Here is an 8643-nt window from a genome sequence, read left to right on the forward strand (position 1 = left end):
ATGCATGTTTATAAAACATCGATTTTTAGAATGTTATTGGAGTAAGAAAGCCCTCTGGAAATTTAGAATGGATGGCTTAAAGGATTAGTGGCTTAATGCATTCAGCTACATCAATATAGTTTTTACGACGTGGCCATATGGATGCCATGACATGACGATGGGGCTCATTGATTGTTTTGGACTGACTCTGTCACGACGTGGTGGCATGACCATCATGAAATGAAAGTAAAATTGATCGTGACTGAGTTGTATCGTGACCAAGCCTAAGTTCATTGTCCACGACTTGACCATGGATTGAACACGATGTGGAAATCAGCTGAGTTTGACTTTGATCATTGACTTTTGACCCTATTGAATTTTGGTCAAATTGCTAGTTCTAGATTGTAGACTAAGGTGTGACCCTGTGTGATTTGATAGGTGGGTTGTAGCACATGTTTCGTGGCGTTGAGTTATGGTTTATTTGACTTCGTGAGAGAGATGAGTTTTCTCACTTGACTATGTAGGATGCTAATTGTCTTTGTGATACTTGAATAGAAGACAATATGAGTAGCCCATGGCAGTTGCCTAAAAGACCATAGGGGTAGCCCATGACACTTGGATGTAAGACCATAAGGGTAGCCCATGACATTTTAGGGAAATACCATGGGGTAGCCCATGTCATTTCGGGGAAATACCATGGGTAACCCATGCCACTTGGATGTAAGACCATGGGGGTAACCCATGACATTTTAGGGGAAGACCATGGGGGTAGCCCATGACACTTGAATGTAATACCATGGGTAGCCCATGACGTTTCAGGGAAAGACCATAGGGGGAGCCCATGGTGAATGTATGTATGGTATATGATATTTCTGATGGGTTTTGAGCATAACATACAATCCTATGTACGCATGCTACCCTAAATTGATTGGATCTAAGTTTTCTCTAATTAAACATGCAAAGTTGAACAACAAATTATAAACCCTAGATCCCTAGTGTATAATCAAATATTCACCTAGAAAAGGGTTATGAAACATACCTTTAAGATTGTTATTGTAAACAATCTTGAATCCTTGCTTGAAAGACCTTTGGTAGCAAGCGCCACAAGTGTCGTACCTCTAATGGCTAACAAACAAACTCAAGCAACCAAGGATTACTATATATATATATATATATATATATATATATATATATATATATATATATATATATATATATATATAGAGAGAGAGAGAGAGAGAGAGAGAGAGAGAGAGAAAGATAGAGAAGGGAAGAACAATTTCGGCTCTAAGCCTTTATTATGAGTTCATAGACGAAATCTCACCCTAAGGAGGGTTTATATAGGTGTTAAGAAGGTATTGGATAAGGCAGGTGTATCCAAGATAACCGTAATCTCTTAACTTAATTCCTCCCTAAGGCATCCAAGGCACCCATAGAGCCCAAGGAAACACTATGAGCATCTAGATTTCGGTCCCCCTACTACAGGGAGGTTCTAGAATTGCCCAATGTTCAACTATTAAACCTTGTCACCTTTAGTCCCTACAGTTTTAATTAATTCATTTAATCCCAAAATTAAATCCAAATTAATTTATGATTAAATATTAATTAAACAGTATGATCTCTAATTAATATAGTATTTTCATAATACATTAATAAATCATTTATTTTGATTTCTAATTAATTTATTAACCAAGTAATAAATTAATAAATCATTCTTCTCTCTCTAACAGTTATCCTGTTCAATTGCCAGGTTTGAGGGCAACCGAAAAGCACTGTGCTACTATCAATTCAAGTTTATACCAATTATAGTTATGGGCTTAGACACTTAATCCAAAAATTTCGGACAACCCATGGCTCGACTTGATCGCACTATATCCCTTGGAGGTTTATTCCGCATTGATTATTACGATTTTACTATGATTGGTTTTTGAACAAATGTTTATGTGATCTGGGTGTTTTAAAAATAAAATTTTTACTTGGTATTTTTTGGACGTAATAGGCATATAGTAAAATATGTCTGAAGATTTTTTTTTACATGTGCAAACTCAACTTCTATCCATCCTTCATTTGATTTTTCATCATCTGATAACGTTTTTTCACTCACTCTTCCAAACTCATATAAATTTTGTTCTTCCATCTCATTTACTACCACAATTTCTTCTCGTGAACACTCTTCAAATTTATATGATACAATGTTGTCAACATTATCTAATACAAAGTTGTCTTCCAATAGTGCCTCTTCAACCTGTCCCTCATCCACCTCCAAATACAAATGCACTATCTTTTTCGTTTCAGACATAACATTTCTGAGTTGAGTAATATTTGCTTCGTCTATAATATTAATGACATACCCACGATCCGGGTGTTGAAAAGACAATGATATATTTTACTATTAAACGTAGGTGCCTTATTTTTAACCATATCAAACAATATCTGACGGTCAAAATTAGGCAGAAATAATAAATCTAAGTTGTTATACTTTGCTTTAGCATACATTTTAATTCCATTAATTAACTGTCAAAACCTCTCAATACATAAAATAATGAAACTTATATTTTTCTGAAAAACAAGAAAAAATTTCTTCCATATATTCATATTTTTGTTTTTATTTTTAAAAAAATAAGAAAAGAAAATTGTTTTATATGACATAAAAAAGCATCACAAATTTGTCACCAACTCCACCTACCAATTATGCGAAGGTTTCATGTTATTCTGCGGAGCCCGCATACCTAAAATTGCCCATTTCGCGGAGGAATAAATGGTGAATCAATCGTTTCTTTTTTCATTCCGCAGAGCCCACAAAGGGAGCTCTGCAAAATTGTTCTTCAGGTATTATCCTCTGTGGAATTCTTCTTCATATTTTTTTTATGGCCATGTCAGTTCCTCAGAACTTTAGTGAATTTTGCGGAGCTTGTGTAGTTCACATCTACGGAAAGCATGTCTATATATGGAAATTGTTGATTTTATGTCTATTTTTTGGAATTCAACCTCAAAAATGTCTATATCCGGCAAAATCTCATATATTTAGGATTGTTTGATATGTATATTATTGAGTCTCATAAAAGGTTGGGTCTAACTCAGCTAAATTTAGACTGTTTGATACCCAAATTCGAACCTTCTGACTCAGTGGCGGAGACAGGACAAAATCTCGAGGGTAACATATGTGATTTTAGGTTAACACATCGGAAATTTTAAACTATGTGGAATAAATTTTTAAAAAACACTATACCGAAAAAAAATGAGGATAGTCTAGGTTACCGCAAGCACCCAAGTAGATCCGTTAGTGTTTTGATTTGATTCAACAGTTCTGACTCATCTAACATGTCTTTTATTCGGTCAAATTGAAGGTTGTTTCAACTCGATCAACGTTTTATTTAAAATATTTTAAATGTTCAATAAATTATCAAACTATTCACATATTGCGGTTTTCATGGAATTAGAATTCATATACAAACAAACGTGAAATAAGTGCAAGTTGGAAAATCAAAAAAGGGGTCACATATCGTTGTTCCATTAACTTCTCCAAGACTAAAAAGATGTCGTGGGCCTAATCAGCTAATCTTTCCAAAAATACACCCACGTCATCAAACGATGATGGAGGAAGGGTAATTTTGTCTTATAAGTTATCTAAAAATTGTTTGTCTTCATCTTAATGAAGGCTATTTTTTTTACAGATATCAAGTTAAAAGGAGTTGGACATTTGTTTTAATCAATTTATTTAATGAGTTGATTTTAGTTGCATTTTATTTGACATACATCAAGTTGGTAAATTCCAAAAATTAAGATATAAAAATTATCGAATGCTAAAAGACTTTCAACAGATGGGTTTTGGCACAGATTTTGCATAGGCTTGTCGAGAAGATAGGTTTTATTCTCTTTATGTACCCGCTTTTGTCCTACTTTTCTATGAAGGACCTTGGTCATCTAAGATACTTCATCTACATTTAGGTTTTCCCTCCTTCTTATGACTTTTTTCTCTCCTAAAGAAAATATGTTATAGACATGTCAACATGCACACCCACTCCCACTCATATTGATATAACGAAAACTCTTACGACTACTAAACCTTTATATGACAATCCAATTATTGTATCAGAGGGGGCACTTTAATATTTAACCATCACTCGACCAAACATTTCTTATGATTTCCAACAAATTTATTTGCACATGCATGCACTTCAAGATGTGAACATAATGGATCTCAAACACATCCATTAGTATATTCGTGGTACTATCAATTTCGGCATCATTATTTTCAAATCACAATCATCCTGCCTTACAACTTTCACTAATGTTGACGAAGTTGAGTGCCTAAATACTAGTTGTTCGCCTTCTGGTTATTGTGTCTTTCTTGAAGACAAGCTCATTTCATAGTTTTCTAAATGGCAAACCACGATTTCCCATCCAAGTGTAGAGGCCAAGTACTGATGTGTTCCTAGTGTTTTCTCCAAAATATGGTGGAATATTCACAACTTTCTTATTGAGCTCTCTCTTCTTCTAACAAAATCCACAACTCTCTGTTGTGACAATGGCAATGACATTTACCATCTAGACACCTCATATTTGAATATCAACTCACCAAACAATTGAAATCGATATCCATTTTAGTAAAAGAAAGGTGGCCAAAAGATAGGTCTGCGTAATATGTGTCCTGTCTCGATATTAAATTGCCGACATTTTACTAAAGGAATTCCAAAGATTCTATTTGAAGATTTTTGCAATAGACTGAATGTTCGTTATCCTCTCGCTCATACTGTGAGTGAATATTGACATTATTATATTAGGTATCTTATATTATATTATATACATTATGGAATATTCCATTTTACTAATATTTGTAATAAAGTAGCATTCTTAGGAATTGGTGTTTAATTTGTCTTGTAATGTTATAGCATGAAAAATGATAAACCTTTCAAGACGAATAATAATCTTTTGATGCTTAATTAGTACCCAAATCGATTGAATCTTGAATAATCAAAAAGCGTTTATGAATGCATTTTAATACAAAAGTATAATGATATAATCATTACTTGTACATCAAAAAAAAAGTTTGTTTATTAAAGCACACTTGAGAAATATACCATAATCAACGTATTTGTATTACTTTATTTGGATAAATATAACTATGACTTATTTTTGTATAATATTATCATACTTTCATTTACTTATAATACAACATTCTACTTTTAAAGTTATCATATTTTGATAAAATATATCAAATTACAATAATTTATCTTAAAAGATGCTTATTATAATTATGGTCGACCTATTGATTATGAAGACCCTGTGCAAAAAATATAAAAATGGGCCCTTAAATATTTTTTATGTAAACAAAATTCTTTAATGCTACACGAAGTTGATAATTATTATGAAAACAATTAAAAAAAAAGAGCGATAATAAAATAGAGAATCGTAGATAACCACATAAATCATGAGACTCTTTTAACATCTTAGCATTCGATTAAGGTGGGTGAGTGAATTAAAAGAATTTTGGTCAATTAAAAAATATGTTATGTAGAAGTGAGGGATAAAACCGATTAATAAAATTAAGATAAATGGTTCTTGGCTAATTAGAAAAACCGATTATGCAAAGTGAGGAATAAAGCGGATTAACGGTTATTGGTTAATTAGTGAAGTGTTATGCATCAATGAAAAACGGATTAATAAAAAAACGAAGAAGTATTATTTTTGTAAACTTATATATATTAACACCATAATTTGGCTAAAACTCGGACACTATATTTTATGGGGCCTGTGTGGTGCAACACCTTAAACACCAAGCTCTTGGGCCTAATTAAAATATGATACTTTTAAAATATATGTAGTTATAATATAATTTCAAAAATCAAGACGCCAGTTCCCTCAATAGTGGGCCGAACCTTAAGATGTCGATTTTGGCCCAATATAAAACATTTTTCAATTTATAGGCCGAATGCTATGGCTCTGTATTTTTAATCCATAGTTTAAACTTTAAAGAGGGTCTAAAATGCGGTTAACTGACTTGGTCGGAACTCGACCCGGATCCCAGAAAATGATTATTAAAGGCCCCAAACCAGTCTTTTATGAAAGATGATGTGTTTTAGAAAAAATAATATCCAGTATATAACAAAGATGGATTTAATAGAAAATATTGTATTTTTAGATTATTCTTTTTTTTAAGGTTTTACAAGTTTTTATATCTTTGGGAGAATATTAAGTTTTGTAATTTTTTTTTGAATTTTATGATAAAAATATGTATTTGATTGGAGTAAAAGTTTTCTTGATATTTTTATTTATTAAAATACCTATTAAAAACATACCATTTAAAAAATATCGGTTCTATAACTGTTAACTGGTTATGAACGTTTGTTATAATAGTTAAATATTTTTGGGACATCTGGTTAAAAGTTTCTAGATTGGGGCTGGAAGGCCCATAACTACATGAAATCTACTAAAGGTTCTATTGGACCTTATTGTTTTCAATCTCTAATATAGAATAAATGTTTGTCCTAAAATATAAACACTAAGGTCCCGTTTGATACGTATCTTTTCAGGTTCAAATAGATTTTTCTGGCTGAATAAACCAGAAAGACTATCTTTCTGGCTGAATGAACCGAAAATACTGTTTGATTTGTACAAAAAAAATGTCTTTTCCGGTAAGATATGTCTTTCCCAGAAAGCCCCAAAACCATATCTTTATGACTGAATAAGCTGGAAAGACAATTATGCACCAAACTCCACATCTTTCTTTCTTTCTTTTTTGGATTATTAATTTTTTTAAATAATTTTTTTTATATTTATTTTTTATTTTTTATTATTTTTTTCATCATTCAACACAGTCAATCAGATGCAAAATCAAACAACATGGTTTCTTTTCCAGTCAGAAAACTTTCCCATACAACACTTTACCAGACATCATTTTCCCAAACAGAAACTATCAAACAAGACGTAAAGTCCGAAGTATGATTTATGCGGAAAAGGAAAAAAGTGAAAAAAAAATCGTTGCCTTTGGTTAACTTCCATTAAAAAACATTGTAATTTAGATTATTTTTTCGGATTATTAATATTTTTTTATTCAACCACTAATTATGATTTATTTTAAACCGTTATATAAAACATTGGTGTTTGTAAAACGCTAAAATTTTGAATTTGTTCAATTTAATCATTCAGAAAATTTCTTTATGATTTAATTATTGTAGTGTGAAATTAAAGGAAAAACTCCAACGAAAAATACGATCATTTGTTGCAATAGCGGAACATTCCGTCAAACAGAAAAGTTTTTTGTTACAATGTTTTTTTTTTTTTTTTTTTTTTTTTTTTTTTTTTTTTTTAATTATAAAATAACAAGTTCTCGTTTAGGAAAGTTGTGACCAAATAAAAGAAAACAACATTTTTTATGGAATTTTACCATTAGTTATTTCTATTAAAACAATTTGTTTTTTAGTTTTATATTTATCGATGATTTGAAAGTCCATAGTGCAATCAATTTTAATGCGTTTATTAAGAATGGACGTATAAAATTTTACTTTTAGGAAAATTTTACTACGATTTGGACAATTTGGAAGATCCGAAATAATGTTGTGTTTGTTCATGTAAAATACGGCATGATAATTTTGATAATATTGTTTTATTTTTGTTTTCTTGGTAAAATAAAGACATTCCAAATATGTAAAGTTGGATTGATTGTTTAAAACCCTTTGTAATTTTTCTTCTAGTAATTTGCAAGAAGTGTGTATATATAGTTTTTTGTTAGACGTGATTATTCCAATTAAGAATTGGTTCATGCATATAAAATACATGTTTTACGCTGTAAAGATGTTTTATATTATATGGATGAATTAATTTCTTAAATGGAAAGACACAATACAATTACTAATAAAATATTTGACAAGAAATGCACTTCAATAATATATATTTCGGTATACAAAATAATAACATTTTGTGGACCAAAACAAATTACCAACTTTACTAAGAAAAAATGTTTTAACATCCATTTGCCACACCTTATAATCATAAAAAGTTAAAAGCTTACTAAAAAATATGAAAATGTGTCCATAATTTTTTTTTTGCTTCGCCTCTGAAAGTGTCCTTCTTTCTCAATGTCTGGGCATCCATCCAATGCATTCTTTTCGATCTTGTACACACAGAGCGGTACACTGAACACCAACCCAATCGTACCAACGAATTACTCACTTCATTCACAGTGTGGGGGAGAGACAGAGAAAGGTCGGTAATAACTCATAGTCGGGATAAAAAGGTTCTACTTCCTTTCTCAATCAAGTCATTGCTTTGACCGAACCATAGGCTAAAAAGAAAAGATTTTTAGATACTTGTTACAGTCCTAACCAAAAGCGCAAAAAAGTTTTATTTAGAATTAGAGTAAAGGCATGTCATTTGCAATGCCTTTTCTTGCTTTCGACAAGACCGTCAAGATGGAATGCACACTACCACTCTAGATCTTGTGCTCCTCCCCGAGAAGCACTCATTCGGTTATGTTCTCTCTCTCTCTCTCTCTCTCTCTCTCTCTCTCTCTCTCTCTCTCTCCTTGTGTGTGTGTGGGGGGGGGGGGGGGGGGGGGGAGGGGGAGGGAGCATTCACTATGACTAACGTCTTCGAGTAACTAACCTAATGCTACTTTTTATAACTTCACCGGACAGGGCGTTATTTATAATCACTTTTTTATTT

The sequence above is a fragment of the Lactuca serriola genome, chromosome 7, assembly GCF_051521515.1.
Source record: "Lactuca serriola cultivar US96UC23 chromosome 7, Lser_US96UC23_V15, whole genome shotgun sequence".
NCBI lineage: Eukaryota > Viridiplantae > Streptophyta > Magnoliopsida > Asterales > Asteraceae > Lactuca > Lactuca serriola.